Raw genomic sequence first — 13093 nt, forward strand, 5'->3', positions numbered from 1 at the left:
GGCTAACGAGCGCTGGCAAAGATGCAGAGACATTGGAACGCTGGTGCACCGCTGATGGGAACGTGAAACGGCGCAGCTTGCTGGCCCCTCAGAAAGTGAAACATGGACTTACCACCTGACCCCGCAATTCCATTTCCAGGAGTACCTTCCAAAGAAATGAAAGCAGGGACTCAAACAGGTACATGTACAAGAATGTTCACGGAAGCACTGGTCACGACAGCCAAACGGTGGCAAGAACCCTAGTATCCACCAACAGAGGAACAGATAAGCAAAATGGGGAACATACACACAATGGAATAGCATTCAGCCTGCGAAGGAAGGAAATTCGAACACATGCTCCAACATGGACGCACCTGAAAACATCATGCTACGTGAAATAGGTCAGACAAAAGGACAAATACATAGGATTTCGCTTTCATGAGGCAGAGGAGTCGAATTCGTAGAGCAGAAAGCAGAACGGGGAGAGGGGAATAGTTATTGTTTCATGGATCGGCTTTTCTTTCAGTTCAGGATGATGAAAAAGTTCTGGAAATGGATAGGGGTGAGGGTTGCACGGCATTGTGAGTGTAGCTACAGCCACTGAATTGCACACTGAAAAATACTTACAGTGATACATTTTATGTCACTGATACGTAACCACACCACACAGAAAAGAAACAGAAAAAGAAACAGAGCTAAATCTACTGCTGACAATACTCCCTCTAAGCTCAGGCAGTCCTGGACCCCAGCAGGTCTGGCTGTCTTCCTTCTGCGTGTCTGTCCCCGTGGCTCTATAGGAATTGCTTTCTGGTGAAAGCATTAAGTCCATAATGAACAAGGCGAAGAGCCTCTCTCAGCGGAAACGAAAGTTCTGCTCAGAACAACTTGAAAGACCATTTATTTATTCTATTTATGTGTTTGTTACCAAGTGGCCCCCAAAAAAGTGCCTATTACTATGCCTCATTAAAGAGGGAGCAGCTTTGTGCCCGGCACTCTGTTCCTCACAAATGCCCCCCTCAGTTCCCATTCCAAAGGACAGAGCTAAAATAAACAGCTATTTAGGGGCTGAGGCAGGCAATGTTCCAGAGTGTTCCAAAGCAGATTTTTATTTCTATCCTCAGAAGACTTACCCCATATATAAAATCTTATCTAGGAGACTTCTTAATTTTGACTTAGTAATTAGGGCTCAAATCCTACTGTATAGGAAAACAGTTTTTCCTCCTGGGGTTCAAAATAATCACATCAATACCATAGATCACTTCTGTGGCTATTAAAAGCCCCGGAAGACAATCCAAGATAAAATGGGCTAGATTTTTTTTTTTTTAAAGATTTATCTATTTGGGGCGCCTGGGTGGCACAGCGGTTGAGCGTCTGCCTTCGGCTCAGGGCGTGATCCCATCTTTCTGGGATCGAGCCCCACATCAGGCTCCTCCGCTATGAGCCTGCTTCTTCCTCTCCCACTCCCCCTGCTTGTGTTCCCTCTCTCGCTGGCTGTCTCTGTCTCTGTCGAATAAATAAATAAAATCTTTAAAAAAAAAAAAAAAAAGATTTATCTATTTATTTTAGAGAGAGAGTGCTTACAAGTAGGGGGAGGGGCATGGGGGGAGCAGAGGGAGGAGAGGAAGAGAGCGAGAGAGAGCACATGTCCAGCAGACTCCCTGCTGAGTGTAGAGCCAGACTTGGGGCTCGATCTCAGGACCTGAGCCAAAATCAAGAGTCCGGTGCTTCACTGACTGAGCCACCGAGGCGCCCCTTGTTTTGTTGTGTTAAAGACCTACAGAAAAAGGAGAAATCAGATTCCCATCCTCAAAGACTGTTATTCCTGCTTCACTGGGGGAAGGAAAAAGCAGGCATATGTACCAGCTTCCCTATGCTGTAGCTTTTTATACCTGAAGCTTCTGAGGTTTCACGGGACACCCTGGCTTCTTTCCCACATCCCACTTAGAAAAGAAAAAAAAGAGAGAGAAAGAAAACCAAAAATACCACTGAGGCCTGGCTGGCTCCACCCGAGAGTTCGTTCTGCTGGAGATCCTTCTTGGGGTGCCGACCCCTCTGCAGAGCGGCCGTCTGTTGTTTTCCGTAATGGACATGTCCTTTGGCGCTGCCAGCTATGGGCTGAGGGCAGACACAGCCTCCACCCTTGCTCGCAGTAAGGGGGACTGCGCTCCTCTCGGAGCCAGTTTTCCAAAACCGCTTTGTCACAACAATCATCAGAAGCCTTGCAAAAAATACAGGTTCCCAGGCCCCATCTTGCCGCTGGGAACGTATCACTGTGCAGCCACTTTGCAGGACCTGGCAGCTCCCCCGACCATACGTGGATGCTACGCACACACGTATGTACAGGTTATGATATGGATGAACCTTGAAATCGTGACGCTAAATGAAAGGAGTCGATCATAAAAGACCTGTATTGTAAGACTGCATTTATACAAAGTAGTAAGACTAGGCAAATCCAGAGAAACAAAAAGTGGACTGGTCCCTGCCTGGAGCTTGGAAGAGGGGGATCAAGGAGTGACTTAATGGAGTGAGGGTTTCCTTTTGGGGCAATGAAAATGTTCTGGAATTAGTGACAATAGTTGCACAACTCTGTGAATGCCCTAAAGCCCACTGAATTGTACACTTAGTAGAAGGATGGATTTTATGACACATGAATCAATCAGATCTCACTAAGCTGTCATTTAAAATATATAGATGAATTCCCAGGTGCCACGTTAAATGTACTGAGCCACACTATCCAAGATAGAAACCTGGAAATCTAACTTAAAAAAAAATGCTTTGAATAGGTATTAGAGCTACAAGATTCAAAATTATAAAGGCAACACTCCTTCTCACTCCCAGTCCCTGCCACTCAGCTACCCTACCCTGAGGCAAAGCATATTATCTGCTGCTTGACACCATTTTGCAACTCCCTTCACCCCCACCTCACATGTAACAACAGGTCTTTAAGATAATTCCATCACTGGGGCAGTGGCTCAGTCCATTAAACGTCCAACCCTTGATTTCTACTCAGGTCATGACCTCAGGGTCATGGGATCGAGCCCCACGTTGGGCTCCGTGCTCAGTGCAGAGTCTGCTTGTCCCTCTCCCTCTGCTTCTCTTCCTCTAATAAAATCTTAGAAAAAAAAATTATTCCATCACTGTGCATAAAGTACACCTTCATCTTTTTTTTATAGCTACAAAGTGAAATCTGGCCCATGCGCTTTTTCTTCCAATTTGGGGGGGGCGTGGTGCAAAATACACATGACATAAAATTTACCATCTTCCTTGCTTGGTCCATTTGTTTCTTTAAACAAGGTTCTCTGGTGAGTTTTGGAATCCAAGAGGTTTGGAAAAAAAAAAAAAGTTCTAAATTGTTCAGATAAATGCAGAATGTGGCTTCCCTGTCGTGAATGGTGTCCTCTGAAAGGTTTCACTGGGAGACACTCGGCCAGAAGCACACACAGGTAGTCAGCAGCGAGGAAGCTTGGCCAGGGCAGGCCACCTGGTCACATCATAGATATCATAAGGGCCAGGCAAGCTTATCTTATTACCAGAGAATTTTTGATAATTTTCTGGGATTTCGGGCTCTCCTGTTTCCCAGTCTGGGCAGTTTCAAAGGGTCTGCAGAACACCAAAGGAGCAGATTCCAGAGGCCTCTGCAAGGACGTGGAGTCAAACACACCACACACACAAAGCCACCACAAGGAGAGAACGGTCAACAAAACAGGTCACCCGCAAGCCCTGGGAGAAGGTGAGATGTGAACAGAAGCTGAAATGAGCGCTTGGTTGAAGATACTAGGAGAGCTGTGTTTCGACTCCAAGCTCAGCTGGACAAAAGCCCAGCAAGAAGTGACTAGTTAAAACTGTTGCATTGTCGTATCATGGAAACGATGCAGCTAATAAAGAGAACAAGGTACACCTGTATGTTTGGAGGTATAATGGGGTCTATGATGTATTAGGCGCAAAAGGGTATATACCTGTGTATGGCATGATCCTGTCTTTGTAAGAACAGAGTGTACGTGCTTATGGAGATGCATAAAGTGAGGCAATATAATGCCCAAGTAGTACGTGTGATACAGGCGTGGTAGCGGAGGGTGAAGGAAACTAGGCTCTTTCACTTACTGCTAAGTTACTGTCTGGGAATTTTCATTTAAATTTCCAAAAACAATTTTTCTCGAGCGCACAACGGTAACAAGAATGTTATAAAATGTTCAATCACAGGAATGTACGAAACCAAAAGTGAGGCCGTGAGGTAGACAAACGGATGGTCAAAGGGGTATCTGAAGAGTCCCCCTTCCTTCTTTACCAGATTAAGGGGCACCCACCGCTGTGGGTCTAGCACTCCTGCTGCTCGAAGGGACACGCCCCCTCCTCGGGTGCATACACGAGGCACTAAGGGTGGCGCACACCTTCCGGAGGCCCAGGGTACCGCTCTGCTCCCCACAGCCAATGCGCCAGGATGGTTCCTCGCTGACTCGTTCTCCGTGACGTGAGTCCCAATTCAGGGTTCAAGCTCTCTAGACAGCTCCACTCGCATGGATTCTTCTCAAGGCTTGAGAAGGTCTCACTGTGTGCCCTGAAGCCTTTCCAGCTCCAGAAGACAGCCCGAGGGCTAGCGGCCTCCCACAGGCACGCTCACCTGAAGAGCCCACTGCTCCCCATTTTGCGCACCAAGGCTCTGCACATGACTGTCTGAACAACAGGGTTCCACATTCTCAGAGACTAAAACAGCCGTCAATCGGACAACTACTGGAAAGCTTTGAAATGGCTCAATTAAGATGCCGGTTGCTCATTGTCGGCAAGAGGGGAAAAAAAAAAAACAAACTGGAAAGAGTCCAAATATTTTTCAGTAGGAGTTTAGGGAAAAAATGGAGGGGGGGGGTTGGCGAAATAATTTATAGCACTTCCAAAAAGAAAAGGAATGAAACAGAACACTGAAGAGCCATTACAAACAATGAGGTGGCTCTTTATGTATTGACATGGGTACGTGGGAAGGGGCGGCGGGGGAAAGACCAAGATTTACTGGTAAGTGAGAAACGCACACTGAAAAACATTGTGGAAGACACAATTCATTCATAAGGGCGGTACGACTGCAGGTACATATAAGAATACAGACAGATGGGGAGGGAAGGAGAGCAGATGACAGACAGCATGAGAACGCATAAATGAAGAAAAAAGTTTAAGACAATGATTCGAACTGTTAACAATGGCTATTTTTCGGAAGGGAGGAAACAGAGCAGATTACTGGTGACTTCTATTTTGAGGGTTTTTTTACGTTTTTTGAGTTCTACATTTACTTGTGGGAATTTTTTCAAATGAGCATATCATACTTTTTTTTCATAAAAATCATTCAGATTTAAAATAATGCCCAGGTTGTCTGTTTTTCAATGGGAAAGAGCACAGTACCCCCAATCACCCTCTGTACAAGAGAACATAAACTCAGACTGGAACCGTGACCTCTGAGAGTAACGTCATCCTTCTGTGTCCCTGGCGTTGTCAATACAGAATAGGACTCATGGGCGCCTGGGTGGCTCAGCTGGTTAAGCGACTGCCTTTGGCTCAGGTCATGATCCTGAAGTCTCAGGATCGAGTCCCGCATTGGGCTCCCTGCTCAGGAGGGAGTCTGCTTCTCCTTCTGACCCTCCCCCCTCTCATGCTCTCTCTCTCAAATAAATAAATAAGAAAATCTTTTAAAAAAATACAAAATAGGACTCGGTACATGAATCCTAAGAGACAGTCAAGAAGCGATAACCCACCTTCAGAGGCTGTGTTTGGTTTCTTCAATAACGCATTAGGTCAGTGCTAACGGAAATCTTTCCTATTCTTCAGAGTCATAAACTCGCAGGGCTAAACGAGAGCTCAGAAGCAATGTGCTCCACTCCTAAACAGACCTCAGGGAAATCACATGCCCTCCTACACAGCTGAGATGGAAGCTCCTAGTCTAGGGAACTCCAGGAAAGGAAACATAATACTTTCTCAGGACAAAACATCACAAGAGGGTGAGAGATTCCCTCCTGTCCCTTGAATATACTTGATTAAAGCAGGATTCTGGCCACACTCTCTCGGTTTCTATTGGCCCTGAGACGAAAGATGCTGAACATCTTTACCCATCTTCAACATTTCCCATCTCCAGGTAAGTTCAGGATTGGAGTGACAACAGCAGTATAATGGATACTACTGCACAGAAACATCGGGACCTAGCCCACTACCTCAAACTTCGTATTTTGGAGTAAATGTTAAAGTCCTCCAAATCCATATGTTGAAATCCTACCCTCCTCTCAAGGTGGTATTAGTGGGGACTTTGTAGTGATGAGATCGTGGGGGCGGAGCCCTCACAAATGGGATTAGTGCCCTTATAAGAGAGGCCCCAGAGAACGTTCTCACCCCTTCCACAGGCGAGCACACAGTGAGAAGGTGGTGGCCTATGAACCAAGAAGTCCTCGCCAGACACTGAATCTGCTGGCAGCTTGGTCTTGGACGTCTAGCCTCCAGAACTGTGAGCAACAAAACAAATGTCCATCCCTGAAGCCACGTGGTCTATGGTATATCTGTTACAGCAGGCTTAACTTCAATCTGTAACGAAGACGCACCGTCACCAAGTGGCGGGGGTGCCTTCGGGTAAAGCCTTGTGGTCCAAATGGCCAAGTTATTATCCACAGGTGAGTTATCTGCAGAGACTTAATGCTGTTTATTACTAAACTGTGTTTCTGTAATAGACTGTTATTACACCAGTTAAGTTTGAGGATTTAAGGGGCTACTATTTTGATAATATGTATATAGAATAAGATTTTTAAAAATATGAATGCCTAGAAACAATTAAGTACTTTATCTATGAATGCTTGTTGTCACGGACAGGTGCATCTAACCTTGATTTTGCCATGTGGTTTATGCAGAATGCCCTTTCAATTCACTGAGAATAAACGCATTGTGAAAAGTCCACTGGGGTCAAAGAATGACTTCTTGGTTCCAATATGCCATCCATGTACCTGACTCCTGTCTTTGGGGTAATGCACGGTCGACACACCTTTCTAAAGTCCCTGCAGTAGCTCACAGGAGGTTGTGAGGGTGTCTCTGTGGAGATTAAGTTTGGATTTCCCCAAGCAGAAAAGATTAAGTTTCTCTCATCTTAATTCTGGTTCTTTGTTTTCTACATAAGCTGATCGAATGTTCAATCTATAATAATTGGCCTCCAGCAACCACAGGCACCCAGGGCCAGAAATAAGACTTTGTATTGTGGTTGAGACGAGCTAACCTAACTTCAGGGAAGGCCAGGGGTAGAAAGCACTGGAAGGCAGATCAGGCCACTTATGAGCTGGATGCTCGTGGGCAAGTCTGGTGACACTTCGGAGCCTTAATTTCATCATCTGTAAAATGAACATAAACCACCTAGTAAATACTACCTACTGAGTAAGACTAGGCTGCTTTGCCAGGAACTCAGGCCTCACGTCAGGCCCCAAACTATCTTCCCAACTTGATCTCCTGCTCATTCCTTCCAGATGCACTGTGTTTCCAGCCGCCAAGCCTTTGCTCCTGCTGCTGTTTGAGTCTAGAATGCCCTCTGCCTCATTTCAGCGTATAAACATCCTCCCTTCCCCTCCAGGCTCTTCAATGTCACCTCTATTATGAAGTTTTTTTCTTTTTCTTTTTTTTTTTTTTGCTCTTCCAAGGCAAGGGTCCTCCCTCTCTGTCCTCTAAAATTCTGTTGCACGTTTTATGAACATCTTGCACGACATTTATCACAAGCTGCCTTATATAAGCGTAAACCGATCTGCTCTCCCCTACGAGCACGGTCTCTTTACGTGCATTCCTGTTCCAGCACAAGGCTTGGCACAGGGGATTACATGTAAAAAATGGCCAAGAAATGCTGGCAGGAGGAAGCAAATCAGAGACATTTACTAATATAAAGAGCTGAGTGCGCTTACGGAGAGACTCTCCCCTGCCCCCTTTCTGTGGGTTCCATCCATCCCAGGCCCTTATGCTCCCTACGGTGGATGGCCCATGCGTGTTGTGATGTGGACGACAAGCTTCATGCCACCTGCCCACCTGTGAACTGTGCCGGCAAAAAATAACCTGCTTTGTCTCTGATCACCAGGGAGGCCTCAAGGGCTGAGAAAACAGTCCCATCAGCTATATCCTTCAGAGGACGGTCTGTCCACAGAACTGGTAAATATGACCTTAAGCACAGACCCCAGAGACTTGGTAAGTCGATGGAGGCCATTTTTCTCCATCATAAGCCTCTCGTTAGGCTCCAGGAAGAGGATAAAAAATTATTTCTCTCCTCCACACTAGTATCTCGGCCTCGTCCTTTAGCAGGGACAGTCCGCGGCAGCCAGCGGGCTCCATCAGAGCAGGCCATAGCCTCCTCTCTGTGCTGCTTTGAGGTCCTCACGGATCAAACCAGCACGAACAGCTTCAATCAATAGGTCTACGCGCCTCAGCGTATGTTTGAACCTCACCTGCTTTCTTTTATCTACAACTATGAAAACAAAGTAGTTAAAGCCTACTAGGCGGGCTCTGAGGGGACTTGCTTCTGAACAGCAGGGCTCCTGAGGGGTTATGTCCCTGCCATAAAAGGCTTGGTACCATTTTGTATGTATCGATATCATTAAGAATTATCAACCATTATTATCATATGATTAGCACTCATTCACTCAGCATTTCTCGAGCACCCATACAGTAGGCAACAAGCCAGGGACACGATGTCAAACAAGATAGGTAAGATTTCATGGAGCAGATACTCTCAGGGGAGAAAAGCAGACAATTATTTACACATTTACTTGTTAAATAACAACGGTAGTCAAGCCCAGTGAGGGCAAGGTGCCAGGTGTCGGGATAACGCATCTTATAAAAATAACCTGACTTAACTCTTAGTTTGTTTGGGTGTTGAGAGGCCAAGGACGGTGCTCCTTAAAAAAGGGCTTGTGAGCTAAGCTCTAAAGGATGAAGATGCAAAAAAATAAAGTAAAACTTAAAAGGAGGGGGAGATAATCTGGGAAAGCACTATTAATAATAGTGGAAAGCATTATTATTAATGAAAAGAACAAAACTACTTTGCTTAATTGTCTTCTCTATATTTCGTCTTTGGAGGAATAGCAGATCTGTTTTGTTTGTTTTCCACGATAATTCGGTAGCGTTAATTTTAAAAGCACAATCTGCTTTCCTGTGGATTTCTCAAGCTTTCGCAGATGAGAAGTTCGCTCTCAGAAGCCCGAAACCACAGACTATCTGTATGTAGAGCTCCACGGCATACTTCTGTCTTTCGAGAGACAATGAGACGAAGTTAATATTTACTGAGCAGCTACTGTGTGCCAGAGAGCCACGTTCTCTAAGTACGTTCTCTCATTTAATCTGCGACACACAGGGGCCACGGCTGAGAGCTCCACTTGACAGATGAGGAAACTGAGGCCAAAAGGGTCAACTCATCTGAGGGCATCCAGCTTGTAAGTGGCAGAGTCGGGACCGGGGACCTAAAAGTCACTGTCAGTGAGAGACGCATCCCAACATCCTGCTGTTGGCCAAACACCCCACGGGCTTTCGCACCTCCCATGCTTTTGCTCAAGCCCTTTTCCCCACTTGGAATGCCAATGGTTCCTTCTCCCCGTCCCACTCCTCCCGATAAATGTATGTTCTCCTTCCAAGACCCAGCTTCAACAATACTTCCATTGTAAACACCCTCCTTTCTCAGATTAGAAACTAGAAAGATAAAGAACAAAGACAACAATAAAGGGCAAAAGAATGTGCTCTTGCTGTGGCCTGGTAATAATCTTCTAGAAAGTACCACTCACAAACAAGAGCAAGAATTTATCTAGTGAGCCGGCTGAAAGAAAACGTGCACAGGCAACTCCAGGTGAGAAGCACAAGTCCTCTGTTTCCATAACTACTGGGGGCAATGGGTGGCTCTGGAACAACCCCCACCATGCCCCCCCCCCCGGACAATCCACTCCACATCCTACATCATTATGTCCAAAGGACCAGAACTGGCCCTCCCCTGTAAAAAGCCTTTGTCAGCATCCCACACGGGGCTGACAGAGTTCAACGGGAGTTTCATGTCAGGCTGGACCTAGTCCTGGTAAAGTCACTGCCCACTACAGAAGATATGACTGAGGCTGGATCGGGGAGACCAGAGAATGATTTCGGGGGAAAGGGCTGGTTTATTATTATTTTTTAAGATTTTATTTATCTGAGAGAGAGACAGAGAGACCGAGAGAGAGAGAGAGAACGTGATAGGGGAGGGGGCAGAGGGAGAGGGAGAAGCAGACTCCCCACCAAGCAGGGAGCCTGACTCGGGGCTCGATCCCAGGACCCCAGGATCACAACCCGAGGTGAAGGCAGACGGTTAACTGACTGAGCCACCCGGGCGCCCCGAGAAGACTGTTTTATTACCAGCGGAGTGTGGGGGGGGGGGTGAACAAAAGCGGCCCATTTCCACAAGCTTCATTTAATTTATATGGAGCCTTTCCCTGCTCAGTAATTGAATGTATTATTTACTTTGGCCAGCAATTGCAGCATGTGGCTTTCAGACCAACAATAATAGGCTTTTAACGTTCAGAGCCATAGCATTTAGAAACTGGAGTAAAAATCAGCAGATAAATTATTAAACATGAAGTGGACGCCACATTCCCACCCCCCCCTGCGGTGGCTAGAAGTGTGGGGTGAGGCGGACAAGGAGTCCGGGGTATGGACACTGAGGATACTAAGCACCCACACAGCGTGTACCAGGCTGTTCTGACACTGCTTATCACCCGGTGTGGACCGAGGCCATCACGGGGCAGCACAACAGAGCAAAAGCCACCCAAGGCTCTTGTCAAATAGTTCTTAGAACAGCAAATCTTTGATAATGGGGGAGACTTTAAGAATTTTTGTTTTGCTTTTTTTTTTTTTTTTAAATAGGAGGAAGCCCCATCTGGGGTCCAGTCATAATAATAAGCTTACAATATTTTAGATCATGGTCCTTGGTTTCCAAGTTGGGAGAAGAAAGATCTAGGCTTCTACAATGTCCACTTATAGTTCATAGGTCTGATACCAGCAGCTCACAATCCGTTCCTAATGTTTCAAGTTATGCAAAACTCGAGAGTTCACACGCTAAGTCCACTATTTCTGAACTTTTTAAGAGGGAACCAGTTTATAACAAAGTCTTATATCTAAGCTTATTAATGAATCCAATCTAACCTTCATTTTGCATAGCATCAGGGTTCTGGGGTAGCTGTCCACTTTTGTTTTACCTTGTTTCTTGCTAGCCCATCGTACTTACTAAAGCAGGTGCTAGGAGAAAGTCCCATTTACCGACGACACACAAGGGCAGGTGGGGAGAGTAGATAAGCAACACACACAGTAAGAAAACACACAGATCAAAAATGTAACGACAGGGGCGCCTGGGTGGCACAGCGGTTAAGCGTCTGCCTTCAGCTCAGGGCGTGATCCCGGCGTTGTGGGATCGAGCCCCACATCGGGCTCCTCCGCTGTGGGCCTGCTTCTTCCTCTCCCACTCCCCCTGCTTGTGTTCCCTCTCTCGCTGGCTGTCTCTCTCTCTGTCGAATAAATAAATAAAATCTTTAAAAAAAAAAAAAAAGTGTAACGACAGTCGCGAGGAGGACAGTACAGAGCATGACAGACTGGGAAGGTGCCTTCAGCCAGAGCAGGCAGCAAAAGCTTCCCTAACGAGGGGAGGCTTGATTCTCATCGCCTGCTTGGTAATTAAAAAAACAAAACAAAACAAAAAAACCCAAGTATTTTGGGGAAAATTTTAGAAAGAGGGAATGGCAAGTCAAAGATTCTGAATTAGAATACAGCGTCGCATGTTCGAAGAACAGAAGAGAGCCAGTGTGGCTTAAGTAGGGTGGAAGACGAGGACAAAAGGCAGGCAGGTACCAGATCGCCTGAGGACTCCCAGGCAAGGTGTCTGATGTACTTCCAGATGTGGTGGGAAGCTACTGGAGTCCCCAGGAGTCAAAAGCAAAACTCAACAGAGTTTGAAAAGGCTCATGGGTCGCAATCACATTTGAAGGCCCCGGTGCCCAGAGCTGCCCCAGGTCAATGAAGATACAGATCAACAGACCAGAACGGCCATGCCAAGGACCACTCTCCAATAAGCCAAAGAACCCACCCAAAGCAACGGCAGCAAGTGGCAAATGGCTAACTCTGGGGTTACAAATTGTGAGGTCAGGTGAGAGACAGGAGCGGAGGGCAGACCATCACCGAAAACGTCGGCCTGCCTCGTGCGGTACCACAGAAACCTCCGAGTCAGTCACTCCAGCTTCCCAACTGTTCGCCTTGCAGATGCTCTGTCACAGCGGTGACGGGCACAGCCTTGAGTCAGACAGATCAGGGGCCGAGCGCTGGCCGCGGAGCCCCTCCCTGCCTCGGGTTCTCACCTGGGAAAGGAGGCACCAACCACAGCACCGCCTCACGTGGCTGTTGGGAGGATGAAACGAGACAGTACGTGCAAAGGGCTGGCCACACACACACACACGCTCCAGCAATGGTGCCTGGATCTCCCGCACGCTCTGTGTTACGGCCTGCTGGCTGGCTACCTTGCTGGCGAGGCTCTGCGTGCATGACCTTGACACATATCATCCCAGAGGTGAGAAGTGCATCCTGTAGCAAATACCTGTGGCTCAAACACTCTGCCCAGCGCTTTCTCTTGGCTCGAGTGCAGAGCAGGCGAGGGAGCCAGGGAGTTGATCATCTAGAAACAGCCTTCAGTCAACGACAGATGGAATCAAGAGTCAATAATCCTCTTCCCCTGCCCCTCAGGTGGGGCAGTGCCGAGGCCGTCTGACACCCCCTCCCGGAGGTCCCCAGGGGGGAATGCACCTCGGCTGCCCACAGCGGTAACCTGCCCAATAGCGCACCTTTTGTTGGCTCCCTTCCCTTCCCTGTCCCAGCCCCCCAGCACTTGACCGACACTCTCGGGGATTGCCTCCCAAATAAACTAACCGGCTCCTGTACCTCGTACAGAAATGGGTCTTGAGCAGAATTTTTATCACTGACAGCAAACCGCAGAGAGTATTCTTTCTATACTTATTAGCTTCTGTTTGTAGGTCTCTGGGGTTTCAAACAAACATCAACAAAAAATAAACAGCCATGCGCTACGACGAAGCAGTCCTAACTTGTAACGTTCTCTAGGCACACTCAT

The 13093-nt window shown here is 47.0% G+C and overlaps 1 protein-coding gene across 1 annotated transcript in view; it reads right to left on the bottom strand.

Annotated features, from left to right (window-relative positions):
• The window catches only part of VPS35L (VPS35 endosomal protein sorting factor like), a 110015-nt gene that overhangs the window by 22309 nt on the left and 74613 nt on the right, over window positions 1–13093 (bottom strand). The gene's annotated exons all lie outside the window — the stretch shown is intronic.

The sequence above is a fragment of the Ursus americanus genome, chromosome 2 (genome assembly GCF_024610735.1).
Source record: "Ursus americanus isolate L20-20 chromosome 2, mUrsAme1.1.p, whole genome shotgun sequence".
Taxonomy (NCBI): Eukaryota; Metazoa; Chordata; class Mammalia; order Carnivora; family Ursidae; genus Ursus; species Ursus americanus.